The 21,854-nt window shown below is 44.6% G+C and overlaps 1 protein-coding gene across 3 annotated transcripts in view; it reads right to left on the reverse strand.

Annotated features, from left to right (window-relative positions):
- The window catches only part of LOC106750675 (zinc finger protein 628-like), an 81,325-nt gene extending 61,689 nt beyond the window's left edge, over positions 1–19,636 (reverse strand). For all 3 annotated transcript variants that reach the window (XM_014631178.1, XM_014631177.1, XM_014631180.1), the window contains exon 1: positions 19,562–19,636. The gene's annotated coding sequence lies outside the window, so the exon portion shown is untranslated. The remainder of the gene's footprint in view (positions 1–19,561) is intronic.
- Positions 19,637–21,854: the final 2,218 nt, after the last annotated feature.

A 21,854-nucleotide genomic window follows, 5' to 3' on the forward strand; every position in this document is an offset into this window, starting at 1 on the left:
TATCTGCCGCTAGAAAATATATGCTTATATAAATTGAATATTTATATTAACTATATTTTTTTCTAGAAACACTTATTTCTAAAAAAATTATGTATTTTTGTATATTCAAATAACAATATCTTTTGGTAAATATAAAATGTATAATATTTTTTTTTAACGTTCAAGTATGGACAAAGAGAATTGTTAGAATATTATTTTTTTTATATTCACCTTCAAAGTTATAAATTTTTATATAAACTTATGTTTTTTTTAATACTTATATTGAGAAACTCGCATTCTTTTTAAGAAAATATTTACATAAAAGTTTGCAATCATATATTTATATAATACTCTATTCAATAGAGTCTATTGTACAAGTCTAAAAATATATTCATGATTTCTCATAGATTTTTACTGGAACTTTCACACATGGAATTTAAATAAGCAAAAACGCAATCGACTCCAATGTAGCTAAATTAAAATACCAAAAAGAGGAGTGTGTGAGATAATAACGCTTATTATTAAAAATAATTTTCTTAATTATAATTCCTCCACTTATTTGATTATAATTACAAGTACCAAACTTTTTTTCTCAATAAGAGGTTCATGTTGTTCCTGCTCGTGAAATTCCTCGCTCCGAATAATCGTCCCCAAAACAACGAGTCGCCGACGGTAAGAATCACAGACGGGCAATCGACGGACGGCTCAATAATCTCGGTGCGTAAAGATCAGTCATACATTCGGGACGATCGCGATTCCGCGATGTTTACGCGAAAATCAGCAATCATTACGCGGTGAAGTTCGGAAGGAAGAGCTGGAGAAAGAAGAGAGAGAGAGAGCTAAGAAGTCGATCAAGCGGACGGGAGGTCCATTTCGGCGCATAAATCGCCCGCAAATCGTCGGATCACCGCGTTCCACTGGCATGCGCGATATCTACGCGGTAAAATTAGCCGGCGTGCTACCGACAGTGCGGCAAAAATTCGCGGCCGTGCGCGCGTGGGTGACGACGACGAGTATGCGCGCACGTTGAGTGTGTGTGCGTTCATGCGTGCGCACGTATGCACGCGCGCTCACAGCCGGGCCGACCGCGAAAGATCCGCGATTGCGCACGTCGCACGCACGCACGGTCCGTCGCGGCGCGAGTTAATTGATACGCGGTGCGTGCGTATGTGCGCGAAAGCGTGGGACGGATAACGCCGACGAACGCCGAGATATCGGCCGGCTTAACCCTCCGAGCGAGAATGCAAGAACGCGACTCGACTGCGCGAATTTTCCTCGCGCGGCTCTTCTCTTTTTTTTCATAACAGGAGCCTTATTCCGGATACGCATAACGAGCGCTGTATATAAGCCTTTCTAATTCCGAGTGCAGTTTTCCATGCATGAGCGGCGCATGTAACGTTCGTTCAGTCTTAGAATTGGAAAAGCATATTCGACGCTCGTTGTCCGCCCGGAGCACAGGCCAAGAGCGACAGATGTTACTTGTCATGAGATCCACGGCCGGTGAATCATGCAATGAAAATTCGTAAGTCGCGTCTTGTCACGTCTTATCGCGTCTCGGGTCGCCGTGATTTCGTGGAAACCGGATTCGGCCGAAACGAGTAAAGGTCATATCACGAAAAAAAAATTTAATTTGTCAGTGAAAGTGTGTATGTGTGAACATACAGAGAAAAATTGTTTAATATTTGTAACTATAATTACGTAAACGAAAGAATTGTAATTAGGACAGCCATTTCTCTAGTAAGTTTTATTATAGTGTCAATGATAATAACTTTACATGGTTGTTGCTATTATATATATTTTTTTAGTTAAAACCAGAAGAAAGTATAGTTAAGACGGCAAATGACTAATAATTTTAACGGAATTTCTCTCAGCATAGTAAGGTTTAAGCATCAAACGAATGGATTAATCATAGTCGAGAATTTCAGCGTGAGTCTTCAGCTCTTCATTTCTTGAGTGAAATTGGCTAATTCATCTATAGCTTAAATGTTACACGGAGAGAATTATGTAATAAAAATTGCTATATAATTTTATAGCCGAGAAACATCTCATCTATCAACATTTTGCTTAATTTCTTTCTACCTCAATTATTCTCTCGTTTCACATGTGCTATTTACATTTTAAGAACTCAAGCATATACAGTTGAAAAATTTATTATGTTCTTCAGCAAGATAAGTTTACTGGCAGTTTATTTCTGCACGAGAAAACATAATGAAATTGAAAAGAATTTATATGAAAGAAAGCTACGCCGAGAGAACTAACGATTAATCTTGCTAAAGTTGTTATTCTCGGTATCAATTGCATTTTTTGTTGTTCTAACAAAATAGCAGTAGTAGAAATATATGCATATATCCGAGTCGAAATTGACTTTGACACTCTTAAGGATAATTCACGCTTACTTAGATGACCCATAGACCAGTGAAAGCATACTTTGACGATATTACACTTGTTAACTTCTCTCACAAATTTTTAATTTTACAGATTTCATTTTATTGTTATCTTAAAACCTACTTTGACGCTAAAAACAACGAAAATGAAAAAAAAAAACAATGCTATAACGTTAAAATGCTACGGTTAAAATAGAAACTACATCACCAGACTTGAATCTATTTTGCTATTTTAGCTCTAAACCGTATTACGGAAATAAAAGTCTAATATAGAGCTAAAATTTCAACTCCAATAAGGTTATCATCACTAATACTACAGCAACATTTATTACAAAAATGCTTTTCCTGACAATAACTCTTTCGTTTTGCGATTATCGTTACAAGTACCAAGCATTTTCCTCAGTACACAACATTCTCTCCGTATGCTGCTTACTTTTTTTCCATTCGTCGTCCGCTGAAGGTCTCGCGATCACTCCTCGCGTCCAAAGCGCGCGTGTGTGCGTGCGTGCGTACGAGAACGGTGAGATCGGTCGTTCGCGAGACGGAGTTCGAGCGCCCGCCGTCGGCGTTTTTAGATCCGCTCCTGCTTTGCGTCAAGTGCGTCTTACGAAATCGCGCGTTTCGCGTATCGTGCACGCACGCGCCGACTCGCAGATGCGCGTCACGATCGACACGCGCGGATTTTCCGCAAACCGAATACACTCGGCCGAATACGCGCTCTGAGAAGCTTGTGATTTTCTTCTCTCTCTCCCCCTCCCTCCCACGCTTTGCTTTTTCTTCGTTCCGCGAAGTCATTAGGAGTACAATGCGCGCCGCTTCTCTCGGTGATACGCAACGGCGCGTGCATTTTTGCCGGTTGTGTCATACACTGTGCCTCGATGTCCACGGGCACACCTCGTCAGAGAAAAGCTCAAACTCTTGTATTTATTTTGCAAAGCCCGTCGAGATGAAGAAGTCGACGTGAGGATCGCACTGGGCCGAAAATATCACCTTTCGTCGACACCACTTAGAATCTCCGGCCGAATCTTCGGCCTTTTCTTATCTTAAGAAATTTAACATCCTACTTTAGAGTGTTATCTCGAAAAACTGTCCCGCCTAGAGAACCCTCTGTACTCCGTAAACGGAGTACAACCGGTCAATTAGTCCGGCAATTAGCACACCTCCGCGAGAACGTGTCCCTTTATCGAGACAAACGTATTCGTGGTCATATAATTCGATTGTTGTCGAGACCAGGTGGGTTATTGCAAAATCTACTCACGGACCGCTGGCGACTAGTCCCTGCGAGAAAATGCCGCGCCGACGATCTTTTTAAATATATCTCGGAGAGAAGCGACCCGCACCGATTATATATTGTGCACGCTATATTTAAGAGCTCGATAAGACCATTTTCTATCTATAGCAGAGTCATTCGTAGCGCAGTCCGCGCAGTCACTTGCCGATAGGCGACAAAACGGGCCTAAAAAATCTTCCGGAAAATCTTTCGTCGCAGACGATGAAGCGACGGGCGCGTTTCCACACGGCGGTGCTCGGCCAAAATCGCGGAAATTTTCGCAAACTAATCGCGCTCGTTCGCGGCGGGCTTGGTAACGAACAGAAGGAGAGAGGAGGGAGAGAAGCAGCGCGTTCTACGAGGTCGCGCGGGCTCGCGCGCGATAGCGACCTCTCGTTTCGCGGGATAAAACGCCAACGTGTTCATCTCCCGATGCTTGACATCGCAGAGCGATATTAAAGAAAACGTAGACATTCCGGAAATGACAGCTCGTTATTTAGAAGGGATTATCTCGGGAGATACGACGAGTGCGTAGGAGGACCCTCTCGCGCGTTCGTTACACATCCGCGACCAGACGTCTCATTTCTCGGCTTTCGAATACGTGCGACGCGGAATATGCCACGGTGGTATAACGGCGGCGGCCGGATCAACGATGCCTTACCGGCTGCGACGGATCCTCGCGTTTCGGAGCGATTTCGAGAGGCATCCGGCGCCTGATGAAAGTTAGAATTCCTTAAGTAAGGGTGACTTCCATCATAACCTCAGTTTTTATCAACTAATCGATGAATAATACTAAGAATTACAACGCCAATTTGCAGTTTTGTAATTTGTCGTTTAATGGTAATCGATAAGTTAATTAGTATTATAATATATTCTAATTCTGCATTAACAAGACAAAGCAAGTAATACTAGGACTAACCGCGATTTTCGAAATCGTTGATTACAATTGAGCGAAAATCACCTTAAAGGTCTGAACATCTCCGATTTCTTATTGATTAGACTGATTACTAATTTGATCAAAACGGTGGAACTGAGGATTGTCGAATAAAGGGACTCTATCAACATTGTAAATCCAAGTGTGTAATTTTATATGTAATCACTTTTATGCATTTATATACGTGTTAATATTATGATTTTATAAACGTAAGTATGTAAAAATTTCACATTAGAATTTGCCGTGCAATTTTTACACAATTATGTGTATAAAATTGTAATTTTTACACACACTGGGAAATTCCCGAATGTTTATCACTTATCATTAAACTTATATATAGAATATTTGTAAACGTTGTCTTTTTATATATATATATCTAAGTTGTTACTTTTATGCTTCCGAAAGTTTTCCTTGTCATTTGAAATTTGTAGAAAAGACGAACAACTGTCGATCAGTTGAGCGTTTGAGAATTTTCCGACGACAGTGTATGTGTATAAAATTACACTAGTAATACGTGTAAATTACAAATGCGTAAAAAGTGATTACATATAAAATTACACACTTGAATTTACATTTAAAAACAAATCGTTATTCCAAGGTAAAAGATGAATATGAAAAAAATTAATTTTTAAGAAATTAAAATATCTATTTTTGTAAATAGTATTATAAATATAATAAAGTAAATCACACACACACACACACACACACACACACACATATCCTTAAAAAAATGTGTCTGTATAGGAAAGACGAAAATATTAATTGGTTGTTAAAAATTTTACAAAAGGATTAACAAGAAATTAGCGCTGCCATCCAGTCACTGGCAAAAGTGAAATATGGACTGCTTTTCAATAGAAAAGGTGACAAACGTGACTTCTCAGATATCAAAATAGTGACCAAAACTGGCATTTTTCTCAAATTTTAAGAGTAATTAAGGCCATTTAGACAAAAATAAGTTTCTTCTTTCTCTCTTATTCTTACCTTCGCAGGTTTATTTTAGGATAACATAGCATATAGTGAATTCTTTTCATAATACTGTTTGAAAATTCATAATAAAAAGCAATGGACCGGTAACCAGCGAATAGCAATCGGCAAAAAATATATAGAACACTTAGATTTTATAAAGTTAACGGCAACTCAGGAAAAGAGGTGACTATAATGATCTATTTTGAACGATAGTGAATTTTTTAGCATAGACTTGTCAAGAAAAAGTGGCTTAAGTGATTGGATGGTAGCGTTGAAAAATAAAAATAATTCATAGCTCGTGCGATGATGTTTCTTAGATTCAAAATTTGATAAATTAATGAACGAAATCTATAATTCTTCTTTTCAAAATTTCTTGGCAGAATTCCCATATACCTCCAAAATCCTCTAACATTTGTATCATTATAACCGGGTACCAACAACTAGTTATTTGTATATTAATTCTAATAATACCAAACATTAATGGAGTTTTTCTTTAGGAGTTAACTCGATATCAAGCAAACGCGCTTCACAGGTAGACTCTAGTGGCAAATCGGACGGCATTTCTTAATCAAAAAGTCAAGCATGTCGAGACTCTTATTTGAAGGACTTTACCGAGAGAGACCCGGCATCTCGGCCGGGCGTATAAGTTAATTAGTAGCCGAGGGCGAATTTATTTGGAAGAAATGTAAGTCCCGTGCGTTAATTAACCGGGTGGGTACGTATCGCGAGACGGTGCGTGACGACTAATGACGATATATCGTGGCCAGAGTCGGAGATAACGAAGGCGGACGGAGACAGAGTGAGAGACAGAGAGCGAACAAGAAGGAGCGAGAGGGAGAACGTACACCCGTCGTCTACGGCGCTTACGGGTGGCGGTGTAATCGCGAGCGGAGTAATCGCTAATCGTTAAACTGCGAAAGTAACCCCACAATTGAGGCTACTGCCTTATGCAACGGCCATGTTTCCATTTACGAGACGGCTCGTTACGAGAAGGAACCTCGAACGATCGAACGAAGGTCGATCCCGCGGCGAGAATATTTTGTGCGCGCAACGTCTCCGGCTGTTTTTTACAGTATAGCGGATTATCCGCAACGTTTCCGTCCGTGAGCGGAAAATTCGCGCTAATGCGCGAGCGAGCGAATGCGCGCGCGCTCACGCTACTTTGAAAGCTTCTTAAACTTTTAGCCGGACGGGGAATTCGAAAGTTCGCGGGGAGTCCCGCGCGCCGGAAACGCGCGGTCGTAACTTTACGTCGCTTCGTTACAACTTGGACGACATTCCGAACAGTTTATCGACTGCCGCCCCGAGAAAAAGGACGTCTCTGTGCGTATCCACTCGAGAGGGAAAACGAGGTGAAGAGACGGCGGGAATAATGGCGCGATATACAGCGAGTGTCCCGCAAGCACCGGATGCCTCTTCAACACGGATACCGAAAGGAGAGGAGATAGGCGCGCAAAAATGACGGTGTTATTTCGATGCCGACGGCCATCGACGGTTCAACGGAGTCGTTCGCGTTAAACGTTCAGGAACGTATTAATAGTCGTTATTTGAAACTTGTCCAACGTGAAACGCTCGGATTTGAATTTAGAGTCAGAGGTGAATTTTTCAGTTGAATTATATAACGTATATAATATTATATCTTGCGATCGTTGTTCAACCGAAGAAACATCTAGCTCTAAGGCCTGTATTAATAATTGTGTTACTTGAGACTTGTCTAACACGAGACGCACGGATTTCAATTTAGAGACGTGAATTATTCAGTTATATGATGTATGTGACGTACTTGCGATCGTTATTCAATCGCAAAAGACATCTAGTTCTAAGGTCTGTATTTTAATAGTCATTACCCGAGAGCAACAATGAGCATCATCCGATTTTTAGAGGCGGAGTAACGCGACGAGCGGCATGTGACACAGAGCTACGCGCCGAAAAGAAACACGCCTCTCGCTATCAGTTGATATCCGTCGTTGCTAGGAGATCTTCAGAAGTAAGCCATTTTCCTTCATACAGATTCCGGTCTATCGCTTCCCGTGCGCTTATTAGCTTCTAAAGATTCATTAATTCCTCGTTAACTATTTTGCAAATGTCGCGAAATAGTATAGGACATTTTGTTCATCTTAATCCGTTCTATGTCCCCACGAGTTTTGTCCGTGTTGATACTCTGTATATGATATTGTATATAGTCAGTCACGAAAAGGTTGTAACGCTTCTTTTTATAAATTTTGAAACGCATCCCGTGTACAATAAAAGAATATGATATTTTTAGTAATTTTCAGAAGATATATTTTCCTACTGGAAACGAGATACGTTGCGAGATTCATCGGGAAAAACGTTGTAACCTTTTTGTGACCGATATATGTGATTATATATCAATAACTACAATTAAACTGAAAGCTCATATCTAATTCTAAAATCAAATGTGAATATCTTGTTTGAGACAAGTTTTAAATAACGACTATTAACGGGTATTATACTTAAAACTGAGTTTTTCCATTGAGCCATGATATACGTGACACTATATATGCAATCGTGGTTCTAGTGGAAAACTCACCTCTAACTCTAAATTCAAATATGAGTATTTCACTGGAGACTGATTTCAAGTAACGATTATTAATATGGATCTGTAGTCTATATTAATAGTTGCAATTTGAAATTTATTTTATATGGAATATTCAGATTTTAATTCAGAGTCAGATTTAAGTTTTTCAGTCGAGTCACATGATGTCTATATATGTACATGTTATACTAGCACACAATTCAACTGGAAAACTCATCTCTCTCTCTCTCTCTCTCTCTCTCTCTCTCTCTCTCTCTCTCCCTCTCTGTCTTTCTCTTTTAGATTCATATTAATAATCGTACTTGAAACTTGTTTTGTGTCAACTTAGAGTTAAATTTGAGTCCTTCATTTGAATCGCATAATATATATGTCACATTTGTAATCACTATTTTACTAAAAAGTTCATAAATACACAGTAAAAAATAAATCGCCAATTTTAATATTTTTCGTATGTTCCAGAAAATTTATCCTAAATTTTGCGTTAAAATAACATATCCGTTGTGTGTTACTTTCTGACACATTGAAAATATTAGTAATTTGACACACATATTTTATTTTACATTTATATGTTGTTTCAACTTAAAGTGAATGATGTTAGAATAACACAAGGAATAGTTAAAAAATACGTGAAAGAGTAGTTAAAGTAACTTGTAAAAAATGTTGCTGGAACATATTTGTATGATGAGAATAAAATAAATGTTACATTTTGACATTTTAATTCACAAAGGACACATTTTTTTCATATTATAAAATTGTCTTGACATAGCCTCGATCTAACGTTCTATCTGCTAGTCCTGCGTCTATCGATTGCACTACGCCGCGTTGCTTGCATTTCTCATATTATATTAACACATAAATGAAATTACTTAAAGTTAAATTACTCATAATAGAAACATTTGATTTTAGTCAATTTGACTATTTCATGTATCAAAGTTTATGACCTTACTTGGAGACTCACATTAACTTATGTTAATGTTAAAATAACTTAAAAAAAAGTTGATCTCCTAAAATAACTCAAAATAATGTTTCATTTTTAAATGACATACGAAAATGTCAAATTACTAAATTGACATAAATTGACATTAATTTCCATAGATTTAACGTCACGAAAATAACAATATATAAGCTGTGTGTTAATTTGATATTGAAATTTTAGTCAAAAATTGGTAATACAAGAAAATGTTAACATTTGAACGAAATATTTCTTACTGTGTAATTCTAAATTCAAACCTGAGTAGCTTACTTGAAGCAAGTTTCAAATAATAACCATTAATATGAGTCTAAATATTAATAGTTGTTACTTGAAACTTACATACTTATATAGGATAGTCAGATTTTAATTCAGAATTGGATTTCTCTGAGGTTTTCAATTGAATCACTGATATATGTGACATTATACCTGTAATCATAATTTAGTTGAAAAACTCATATCTAACAGGCAAGTTTCACATTAACAGTGGTCACTTGAAACTTGCCTCATGTACGCTACTCAAAAATGTTTAATTCAAAATAAGATTTAGGTTTTTCAGTTAAATCATATAATATATTTAACATTATATCTGTAAACGCTATTCAACTGAAAAAAAAACATCTAACATTGAATTGAAATTTGAATATTTGAAATAACGTTTAAATAACGACTGTTAATTCGTGTCTATAAATTTCCGACGGATCGCGTGAATCTCAGGAATATGAACAAATGACGAATCACGAACAAGTCATTTCCAGCGCAAATTTAACAAATGATGTCTAGTTGACTCTGATTGGAAAATCATGAAATCAATAAAGAATCAAACAAGAGCCAAGTCGCTGTTGGCCGAGCGGAAAAAATTCTATTACAAAAGAAATACGTTCGACTACGTTTATAGTTCCCACAGTTCTAATAGAACCTCTTGGCGCACGACCAATAGCAAACTCGGCCTCTTATTAGTCCTTTCAGAAACTTCTTAATTTCAAGGGCGTTTCTTGATAGAAAAATTGGAACTCGGAACTCGAGGTGAAGAGTCGGGATATTTAAAGTCGCAGCCGAGGTTGTAAATGCACGATACGGGTGAATAACGTCCAACGGTGGCGTCTTCTTCTCGAGGAAATATCGATTGCGAGCCCGTCGTAAGATTCGTCGTTGAAATGACGTTCGATGGTTCCTGCGACACCGACGTCCCGTTTATCGCGTGTCTCGAAATGCGCGAGTTGGCGACGGCAGCGGCGAATACGCGGATCGATGCGAATCGGCGCGATCGACGCGAAAGCCGGCAGCAGTGGAAGCGGCGAGCCAGGATTATCGTCGGAGTGACAGCGGTTGTAACGCATTATAATTAAATGATGAATTTTAGAATGGGCAAATCGTTGGCTCGTAACGAGCCAGACCGCAATGACGGCGCGGTAATTTTGATCGCGGTAATAATTTACGCTTTGTTTCTGCGCGGTGTAACGCAAATTTTGTTAAATTAATGGCGAGGAATAATCGAATCGCTCAACATGGGCAATATAATATAATGAAGAGAGAATAATATCGCTATTATGCCCGTGGCCGGTTCGACGCGATTGATAGTAAGCTGAAACTTTTGTTTACGCGAGATTTTTGCAACGCCACCGAATAACGCCAAATCGATTTTAGAAACGCTCGCGCGAAACTCAGGAATTATCAAATAATTATCGGTCTTGACGAGCGGCCGCACGAATTTCGAAAATTCGCCACGGCCACGGCCACGGCGAATTTCGTCGAAGATCCGAGAGAAGGATCGGCATCATGGAGAGAGAGAGAGAAGGAAGGAAAATTCGCGACAATCGGCGAGCGAAAGGGTGAGCGAATTTATCGCGGAAAGAGTGGATGGATGTAAGGCCGCGGCGAGCTGCGCGAGCCGCTGTGTACGATCGGTCAAGGATAATGATATTATCTGGATGTGTTCGAGTCAATTACTCGGCGAAATTGACGCGTAACGGCCGGACTTCCGGCGACGAAGGCATTCCAGTCCGGTCGGGTATTTTTCGCGCAACTTCACTCGGTTACGAGGTTCCGAGGGGGATAAGAGGTGTCTGGTAGCACCTAGCCATCGTTAACCGGTGGTAACGACCGGCCTCTCTCCCACCCGTGTTTAAGGCGAAGCGAGTAGGAAATGCAGCCGGAGAGAGGGAAGAAGAAACGGACATGCAGAGATGGATAGAGAGAAAGAAAGGGAGCAAGAGAGAGAATACGAAAGATCGCGAGAAGAAGTCGGAACGCGAAAGAAAGAGGTAAATCCGGCGAGAGAAAGAGAGAAAAGTTAGGTTAGGGTTTCCAGAAGAAGCGAGGCCAGGTTAGGCCGGGTTGGGCTAGGCTAGGCGAAAATAACGATGGCTCGCCATAAATCAGCCGAGGCGACGGCCACGACCGCGAGAATCGCGCGCGACACGACGGCGAAAAAGCTCCGCTCGCTTACCAATGACTAATACTCCGTGGTGGGCTTTTTGCCGGTGCTTCCTTTCACGCGCGCGCGACACGCGCGTCGTCGCGCTCGCTCTTATCAGTCTCTCCGCACGGAAAAAGGCCGCTCGCCTAGAACCGCGTCGAGACAAAGCGTCGTCGTTAATGTCCGAGAGCGGGCGAGAGAGAGAGTGTATATTGAACAAATGCGCTAAGGAAATTTTCGTTTCGGGAGCGAAGATCGGCCACCACACGGGCGCGAGTTTCGCGTTGTTGACGGTGGTCGTTGACTATATCGAGGCCACAAAGGTATCGATACGTCTGGTTGGTATATAACAGCAGCTATATAACCTAGAGTCAGAAAATTAGTTAAACTACGGTACAAGTTAAGTGACGTTGGTGCTTAGGCCGAAGCCATAAATATCTCAGATGTCAGCACACACTCTCTTCCTCTCTGTTTCTCAGGCGCGCCGAAGCCCGCCATTTAGTCGGGTAGTGCGCGGCGGATTGATCGGGGATTATAACGCGGCGTTAACGAGGAAGTTTCGCGGATCTAATCGAGTGCGTGGCCTCGACTCGATCGGCCGTGGCGCGTTTTAAATGCATCGCCAGCATTTAATGGCACGTATCGATTTCGGGCCGCGATGAATGGCATCGAGAATACGCGGTGGTTCGGGGTCGGACGGTCGGGCCGGATAGAGATCGTCCGGGGAAAGAGAAAACGAATCCCGCGAGAATGACATTTCGGCCGACGCGACGCGGCGTGGCGCGGCGCGACGGAGAGGATGGCGGGAGGGGGAGGGAAAACAAATCTACGGCTCGCGCGCGAATGATGTTTCAACAGTGCGGCCGACTGGAGCAATTACTGGCGGAATATTGCAATCATTACGTCTCTCTATCTCCTACCCCGAATCTCGAATCGGCCGCCGCCGCCCGTCTGTCTCCGTCACGTTTTAAAAATGATCAACGATACACACGTATGTGTATGTATATATAGATATGTGTGTGTATATATAGAGATCGTATACGCGGTATCGTGTACGTCGGAATTGTAGGCAAAACCACCGACGGTGGCCCATCGAAAATCACTCTGTACAATGCCGCCAATCAAAAGATCGTGGACCAGTGGAAACTGATTTAAGTCGTCCGGTCTGATGACAATGGGACGGGCTATCTGTTACGCAGTTCTCTCCCCCTCTTTCTCCTGTTATTCCTTTTTTCGTTTTTCGCGATATCGCGACGTGCGGACACGGGGCTTCGCGCGGCGGGGCGCTCTGAGGAGGTTATCGCCTGTCCTTTTAACTTTCGCGAATAAATAAACGAACGGTTCGAAAAGGACCGCTAGGTGTGCAACGCCACCTAGTTAAGTTCGTTTCATTCCTGACGTAGAATTTAGTCTGTTTTCGAGCAAGTATCCGCAGCAATCGAGCGTGTCGAGCGGTATTTTTCGCGCCGCGAATTTCGGAGATCCGTACATAATGAATTAAATGCGATATCATCGCTGGATTAAATATAACGAATCTATGGTACGAAGAGGCTAAGTTTGCCTTTTTACAAATTATGCATCCACCCGGACGACGTCAAGTGCAGATGTTGTACGACTTGTCGTCCCGGTGGTTTATCCCGAATCCACAGTGTCGCGACTGAAACGCGTCGACTTCTCCACAGTCTTCGCAAAGACTCCCGCGAGCGAGCGTCTATCGCTCGACGACGCGAATACCTCGAACCAGCCGAGTTTCCGCGGTGGCTCTTATCTCCCGCGATTATGATTATGAATCGATAACCCGCGTCGACACGCACGTCAATGCGTAAAGACACGCGTTCCGCCGTGTGCGATTTTCCATACTCCCGCTCGCGAAAATGAGGTCACGAGTGCAAAGTGCGAACGCGTGACGGCGGAGGAAATTTATGTGGCGATGGGAGAATGCACGTAAGAATGAAAAAGGGGAAAGAGATCGTGCACACGCGCGCGAGCGAGAAAAAGAAATCCCCTCGAGCATTAGATAAGAAACTATATAATAATGTTTTGGATGACAATTGAAGAAGAAAATGATCAGTGCGTCAGTTGAAAAAGAAAATGTATTAATCGAAAATAAAAACAAAATAATGATTATATATATATATATATAAAGGACGGCCCAAAAGTCACTAGACCATTTTTAAATATAATAACTTTTTTGCTATTAATTTTTTCAAATTTTTTTTTCAGATTGTTTATATGTAATCATTGGGAAATAGTTATGGAGAAATTCACGACAGAGCAACGAGTAAAAATAATAAAGTTGAGAATCGCTTGTTTAGATGGTGGTTGTTCGATCCGAAAATGACGAATGTAAGCTCTTTGAATTAGCACAATTGATCGTTCATTTTGTAGATAAAATTCGATTATTTTTACTCGTTGCTCTGTCGTGAATTTCTCCATAATTATTTTCCGAGAATTACATATAAACAATCTGAAAAAAAAATTCGAAAAAATTAATAGCAAAAAAGTTATATTTAAAAATGGCCTAGTGACTTTTGGGCAGCCTTTATATAGACAGTTATAAAAAGGTTACAACATTTTTTTCGACGAATTTCGCGATGCATCTTATATCCAATAGAAAAATGTATTTCCTCAGAATTACTAAAAAAATATATTTTCCCATTGGGCACAGAATGTTTTTCAAAACTTTAAAAACGAGTATAGCAACTTTGTTGTGATCATACAAAGACACGGTATATAATCTTATCATTATAACGAAAAAAATATAGAAACTTGAAAATTTGTAAAATTAAGAGAGAGCGCGAGAGAGAGAGAGAGGGAGAGAGAGACGAGGACAATCAACTAATCATTGATGAAATAGCTCGTGAAATCAATCGGTGGAAATCATTCTCGTGAAATGATCGTGGTCGGGCGCGCGTACCGCGGCTATTTTCGCCGTGAAAAAAATGTCTACGGATTGCTCGCATTCGCGCGACGCATCGCGGATTCTCGGACGAGACTCGACGTGCTTCCCAGACGTCCTGTGTATGATTTACACGCGTTGAGCAAACGTCTAACGCGCGTCTGAATGTCCCATTAGCACACTCGGTTTTACGCGTACGGCGGAGCGCGCCATCAGCGTCGGAGGAGTGAGAGAGACAGAGCGACGCCAGCTGATCAACGTCGCGACGCGGCGCATCGCGACGTCGCGGTATCTACGATAGCGCGGTTTAACATCGCGGTGTACGTTACTTGCAGCTCTCTCTCTCTCTCTCTCTCTCGTGCGCGATCCTCAATGTCACGTACGCCGATAACGCGCCGCGGAAAGTCTCGTCGGCCGCCGAAGGAGAGTCTACGACTCGCTTCGGTTCGCGATTGTCGGAAAGTCGCGCGCGTGGTTTCTCAGCGACGGCAGTGGCGGCGGCGGTGAACAATTGAATGCGTAACGATCGTTAAATGTCGCCGCGACGTGCTTATGTACGCGTACGCGGCGCGTTACGCGTGCACGAGGCAGACGGAGAATAAGGTAGAAAAAGACGGGGGCGAGACACGGACGTAACGGTAGAGAGGGAAAGAGTGTGCGTATGTGCGCGCGCGCGTGTGTGTGTGTGTGTGTGTGAACACGCGACCTTCGCGAAACGTCAAATGTCTATGCTGCTTAGAGCGCAGGGCTGTATTGCCGAAAGAAGCGCGCCCGCGATACGCATCGAGTATTATTTTTTCGTGAGATTTATTAATTGCGAATTCGTTCTTCTTTCCTCCAATCCCCATCCCTTTCCTAACTCTTCTTTCTTTATCTCTTTATATAAAAAAATATTTTTTTTTTCTAATATTTTTAATGCACTCGTTTTCTTTTAAATCGAATCTGTGAAAATGTCATTGATTGTATCAGTAAAACAGTATTTCAGCGACAATCTGTAAATATTTGCTAATTTTTGGAAACACTTCGATTTAGCTCTTAACTCCCAACAGGCTAAGCGTGTTTTTCAAACACAATGTAAATTAAATCAATTAAGAATATTTTAGAAGTAAAATCACTGACAACGCCTTAAAAATGATTAAAATAATAAAGAAACAATAATAAATATTATCTCTTTTCATTGTTCCTGCAGTCAGATTTCATTGATAGAATCGCTGATATTAACAAAATTCTTCGGCGAAATTTTTCTGATTTGCAGTACTACACTTATGACTACCAGTGACTCTATTGATCAATATTTAATGATAATACTCTGATTTCACTTTAGAGATTTTGTTTAATACCGCACATTATTCAAAGATTCTCTTTAAAACGGGAACAAACAAATTAATCAATCTCTTTTACTCTTACTTTCTCTACAAACAATTCGATTTCACAATATGCAAATAAAAGAAATATATGTTATTAAAAACGATTTGATATATTATAATATTCTTTCACATGTTTGTCAGGCGAGGAAGGAGTTAAAAAGCTATCGTGATCAGGGATCAACGGAGAATATTATAGAACAAATTTCCCGAAACATTATCAAATGTCAAGCCGATAGATCGATGAGAGTTCGAATCGTTTTGCGGGAAAGAAAAAAGGAAATTCGGTAGCAGCGCGTCTCGAATACGCTACAACCGCACGACGTCTCGCGCGGACGGTGCGAGTTCGCGACAAGAATTATCGTCGGGCTAATCCGCCGCATGTTTTGCGCGGAGAAACGGAATTCGGCGGTATCGCGGGGGCCTCACTATCGAGGTTCACGGCAAAATCCGACGTCTCCCGCGTACGTCCGTACGTGACACACGCGCGAATATCGGATGCAGAGCTCCCTGACGAAGACAGACTGCGCGGCGCGAGGGCCGCGCCGTAGGAACGAAGCGTCGTCGTCGCCGTCGTCGGTATTTCCGTCCTAGCTTTCGGTGCCGCATCGCGAGCGATACGTCACGCGGTCTGTCTCTGTCAAGGCGAGAGTCGATCGCGGAAACGCTATTATCGCTGTACGCGTTAGGACGAAACGGTAAGAATATACGGGCGACGGGACGCGTCGCGCTGCGACGTGGAAGGCGTGAATTTTCCGGACGTGAAGACGCGCGGGAATGTCCGGGGGGATATTTTGACGGTCTCAGCGAAATACGAATAGAGAGCCGAAATATTGCCCCCCGCCGAGAAATGCGGATACGTTCAAAGTAGTTCTAAATCGCGTCTGTCTCTCTCTCTCTCTCTCTCTCTCTCTCTCTCTGAACAACGAAAAAAAGAGAAATGGACTCATCTGAACAAACATCGACAATCCCGATAACTTTCCTCGGCAACGTCTTTCACCTGATCTATGTCGGTTAGAGTGACATCGGAACATTAGCTCATGGGGATGATGGTCGCGGTATCCGCCGAAAATGCAATTTCTTCCCGCGGGAAAAACGCAACGTTCCGATTTCCATCGCGTCTCGCAATTCGCGAGCCTAAGGCTACGAGCGATGATGACACACCGACGCATGTTTTCACGTGGGGGAGGTGCGTTCCGACGTACGCACGAAATGTCAGAGTTGTTAAGCAAATCAGCTGGAAACGGAGGCCGATTTCAGTGAAAGATTCGAACGGCGGTAGCTGCGGCAGCGGTCGGGATTTGATCACGGAACGTGCGTGCCGCTGTTATGCCACGCGCCGGATTGGGTGACACACTTATGTTGAGATCTTTCGCGACGAATTCGGCTAATTAAAGCGGAGAAGGACGCCGTGAAGGGCAAACGGCAGAAAATTCACGCGGAAGCACGTTGTTTGGCGCGACAGCGGAAAAACAACGACGATCCGAGATGAAAGACGCGAGTGAAAAGAACGAAGGGACATCGTAGATTCGTCAACTTATTCGCGTGAGTCGACCGTGAAATCTCCTCGGCGCAAATCCGCCGTTTGACACGAGCCACACGTGAAAATGATAAGCACGGGAAGGAGGAACAGCGGCGCCGCGAATCCTTACAACGACGACTTACTCGCGCAAGCGATCGTATCCGAAACTTCCTCTACGCGAATGACACGTGTGACGACGATATAAAGAGACGGGAGAAGCAGACACGCCAGCGGCGTCGCGAATCCGTCGTCTTATTCTTACTCGCCGATTAATCGCGAATTCTCCTCCGATCACACGTGACAACGTGATGAGAGGAAGGAACGGCAAAAAATACGGCGAGCGCATCGTGAAGCGGGCAAATTACTTCGCGTCGATCAGTCACACGATCGCAAATTTTCGCGAGAATTTCCGACCGGCGTCTGAAATCCGCGAGAGAACAGCTCGAAGAGCGAACGGTCAAGCGAAACCTATCCGGCGTTCCCTCTCGGCCGAGAACGCGCGAACCGTTCGATCGCTCTAGATTTCCTCGGCACCGACGTGCTTTACCTCTCTGCTCGCACATCCGACGACGCTGCTCACCGATCGTCCCGTCGATTCGCGCTCCGAAAATCGACCTCCCGCTCACGTCTTCTCCCTACGCGTTTTCCTTTACTTCCCTCCCAATGTGTGCCTCTCTCTCTCTCTCTCTCTATCTATCTCGCCTTCCCTCTCGTCAATTTCTCGACGCACGTGAGGTATTTTCGTCCGGCCGTATTGGCGGGACACGCACTCTCGCGGCATGCCCCTTTCTCAAACAACACACGTCCGTGTATACGCGAACGAGCGAGCTCGTGCTCCGTCGCACTTTTCCGACACGTCCACCTGACGGTGTCTCAGCGCGCGTTCGTTCTCTCTCCCCCTTTTCTTTCTCTCTCCCATCACGATGAAAAGAGCGACGGTCGTCAAGCCCGACGCTCCGCCGAGCGTCGCGACGACGGAAGCCACGGGAGCGCGCTTCCGAGTTGTTCACCTCCTCGACGGTCTCCTCGTGGTCGTCGCTCGCTGCACTGTTCACTTGTCACGTGTGTCGCGCCGCGTCGGATCGCGTAGCGCAGCGTCACGGCACGCGCGAACGCGTCCCGTGCCAAAAGCGTACACCCTGAGATTGCTTTTTCCTTCTCTCTCTCTCTCTCTCTCTCTCTCTCGTCTATCTAGCTATCGCCGTGTGTGTGTTTTTCTGGCTAGGCTCTTCCGCCGCTAGGAAGCCGAACTATTTCGAACGCGTGTGCACGTCACGGCGCCGCGGGATTGGCCGCGAGATTCGAAAGCGGCTGCCAAAAAGTTTTGCCGGCCGCGCAAGGTCGCCGTCTCGATTTATAATATTGCGGCTGCCGGAAACGCGCGCGTGCGAGAGAGAGAGAGAGAGAGACGTTCGCGAACGTGACGTGCACGCGTCGCGCGCCACGGTGCGAGCTGTCAGAGGAGCGCGCGTTTTCACGTGTCCCCTCGGAGACCGTTCTCCGCGTGCGCTCCGAAAAGGCACGCGTTAGACACGGATGCCACGAAGAGGATCCTCTTCTTCTTCTTCTCCGTCACTTCGCGCTCCGTCACACGGCTCTCTCGCGCGCGCGAATTCGCAGCGTTAGACGTTGCGGATGGACCGAAAAGCGGATCGTCGTTCGCGAAAAGCGCATTTTCGCGCGACGCGAGGAGTCTTCCTTCTCGCACCAGTGCGCCTTTTCGCGAGGCTTGTTATCTCTCTCTCTCTCTCTCTTTCTCTCGATTTTTCTCCCGCACCCGTCTGTCCCTTTCGCCCATTGTCTCGTCCATCTTTCGGTTTGTCCGTGCGTCCGTTTGTCGGTCCGTCCGGCCGCGAACGTCGGACTCGTGACGGCCAGCGGTGACAGCGGTCGACGACGAAACGTCAGTGGCAGAGCAGCGGCGGCAGCGGTGGTTTACGACACGGCGAGTGGTAACGCAGACATCGGCAAACGACGTACGACGAACGAGCGCGAAAATGTTGCTCGTACCCTCCTCTCCATAGGCAAAAATACACGCACTCGGACTCTCTCTCTCTCTCTCTCTCTCTAACTAACTATCTTGTTCCCCGTGATGTTGGTGACGGTCGACGCGAAATCAAACGTTCGTCACGACGGGATCTGCACGCGTCACAAAAACCGTCGGGACGGAACGGTCGTCCGCCCCCGCGACGACGATCGACGACGACGACGGCAACGACGACGGGAAGAAACGTATCACGCGCACTGGGCCACGACTTCTTTTCGAAATCGGAGAAACACCGCGACTAAATATTTACCTTGCTACATGTAAAACGAATAGAGGAGCCTGCCTGAATCGAACGAAGGAAGGCTCAACCGGCCCACTGTGACGTCGCCGGCCTACTGTCAGCTCAGCGCTCGCTCGGCCCCGCGGTCAACTAACCTACCGTGTTCGCCGCGCAGACCGTGCCGACAAAATAAATCGATTCTGCGCGGCTGGGCGCCGTGAGCGCCGCGCGATAAATCCGCGCCTTCCCTAACGCGATTTTCGGCGATATTCGCGCTTTTCTGCGCGCACAGCGTCGTCTTCCGACGTCGCGACGGTCGCTCGTACGACTCGCGTAGTAGTCAGGTGTGAAACGCTCACGCGCGCACCGCCGCGTACACACGCACGCGCGCGCTCTCCCGCACACAGAGGCGGCTCGGTGCGCGCGTGCGCGCCCAGCCGCACACATTCGCCGCCGACATAGGAAGTCACGCACACATCGCGCGCGCGCACGTACACACATCGACGCCGCGTCGCCGCGCACGTTTCCCTCGCGGATCTCGCGATTCTCGTAGCGGCATAGGCGTCGTTGGACCAAAAAAACGCTTGTTCGCCACTGCTCCGAGCGGCACGGGAGCACCGAGGGGGACGGCGTAAAAGTATCGCACGCGCGCGCATTGACGTCTTACGCCGCGAGGAAGCTAATTATTATTTTCGATCGCGCACGCACGCTGCCCTTTCGGCCGGCCGACGACGATACGACGGATCGGCTCCCTCTGGAGTGTCCGACGTTGCGATAGCTTTCGAGATGTGACGTGTCCCGTGTGAACTCGTTCGACCGAAAACACACGGTAAGTTGATCTCTCTTGCAGTTCTCCCCAGGTAGAAAAACCCGGCCCTGTGTCAAATCTTTCGTTCTATGACGCGGCAGGGCTCGGATACCTGAGTAAGTTTCGTTCTAATGATATTACTTACTCACATTGTAATCGTAATGATGTCTTAAATTTATGTTTGAATCGTTTTCAACGTGAAATTCGGGAGTCTCGAATACTCAGATGAGTTTAACAATTCAAATATCGAGAGCACTTATAATTTCAAGGTGGCGTTAAAGTGAAATCTGTAGACTTGAAGGTTCAAGAGCGAAGCTAATAAGCGTAATATCGTTGAATTAGCTTTTTACTAGACTATAGGCGGCTATAGATACGTAGGCGCAAATTATCCTTAAGGCCTGTTATACAATAAATCCTATGTCGCTATCGGAACGCAGCCGATGCTGCAATAAGAAACTTGTTTACAAGAAATAAAGAGTTTCCTCTCCTTGGACCATCGGCTGGTATCCGACTTATTGTGGAACAGAGTAGCGTGGAAATTTCGACCCGTCGGAATTCAGATGGATTTGACCGTGCGGGGAAATTACAGTGCGAACTGCGTAAAATTCGGCAACTGCAATACTGCGAGCGACATTTGAGGCTCGATGGCGTCGTGAAGTACGAGCGTACCTGTCGATCGCGGCGCCAGCGATGCATTCCGCTTTTATATAGATTCTTAGGTAACGCGGATTGTGCGGCTGACCGACGCATGCGAGGACGAGAGTAGCGTTGTTTTCCAAGCCGCATTCGTCGACTCGCAGAGTTTCGTGTTGGTCGGCCGCGTCGAGGACGTTCGGGTATTAATTGAAATCGATGTTAGGTCATCCGGACAATGATAAATAAATAATACGCGGTTATTGCTATCTGCGACGTAGCGAAAATGCGATGTAAATAATGTATCATATGATAAAACGATACCTGCCGTGGGAGTGATCGGGGAATAGCCGAAGCATCGACACGTGTGCATTGTTTGGCGGGCGCGTCGAGAAAAAATTGCCGCTTGATCTCTATCGAGTGGTCATTATTCACAAATTACAAAGGGGATCGACGATTTACACGTGACGATGCACAGATACTATGAATGCGCGATCTAAGTGTTTCAACCTTAGGAAAGCCCGGCTATCGGCGCTGTGCAGTGCGACACGTCGATATTTACCGGTCTCGCGCACGCAACTCATAATTAATAATTTCATAGCGGCGGTATGGTCAACATCATTCATGATTTATCGCTTTTGTGCATTTTCCACAATTGCCGCGTGCCATTGCTGAAACGTAATGTCGCCGGTGACGCGAGAAAACGTAAATGTGCCGAAAGTTCCTACCAACGGGCAGATTTTTCAGACTCGGGAGGATAAATGATGCGGATAGTCACGGGTCTTCCAGCGAAAATATTTACTGCCGCGCAATTACCAATTAATTTGATTTCAAGTTAAAAATATATGGAGAAGCAGTAGAGAGGACAACAGGGAGGAAGAT

Source organism: Dinoponera quadriceps, unplaced genomic scaffold (genome assembly GCF_001313825.1).
Source record: "Dinoponera quadriceps isolate SergipeBrazil2010 unplaced genomic scaffold, ASM131382v1 scaffold5896, whole genome shotgun sequence".
NCBI classification, from domain to species: Eukaryota; Metazoa; Arthropoda; class Insecta; order Hymenoptera; family Formicidae; genus Dinoponera; species Dinoponera quadriceps.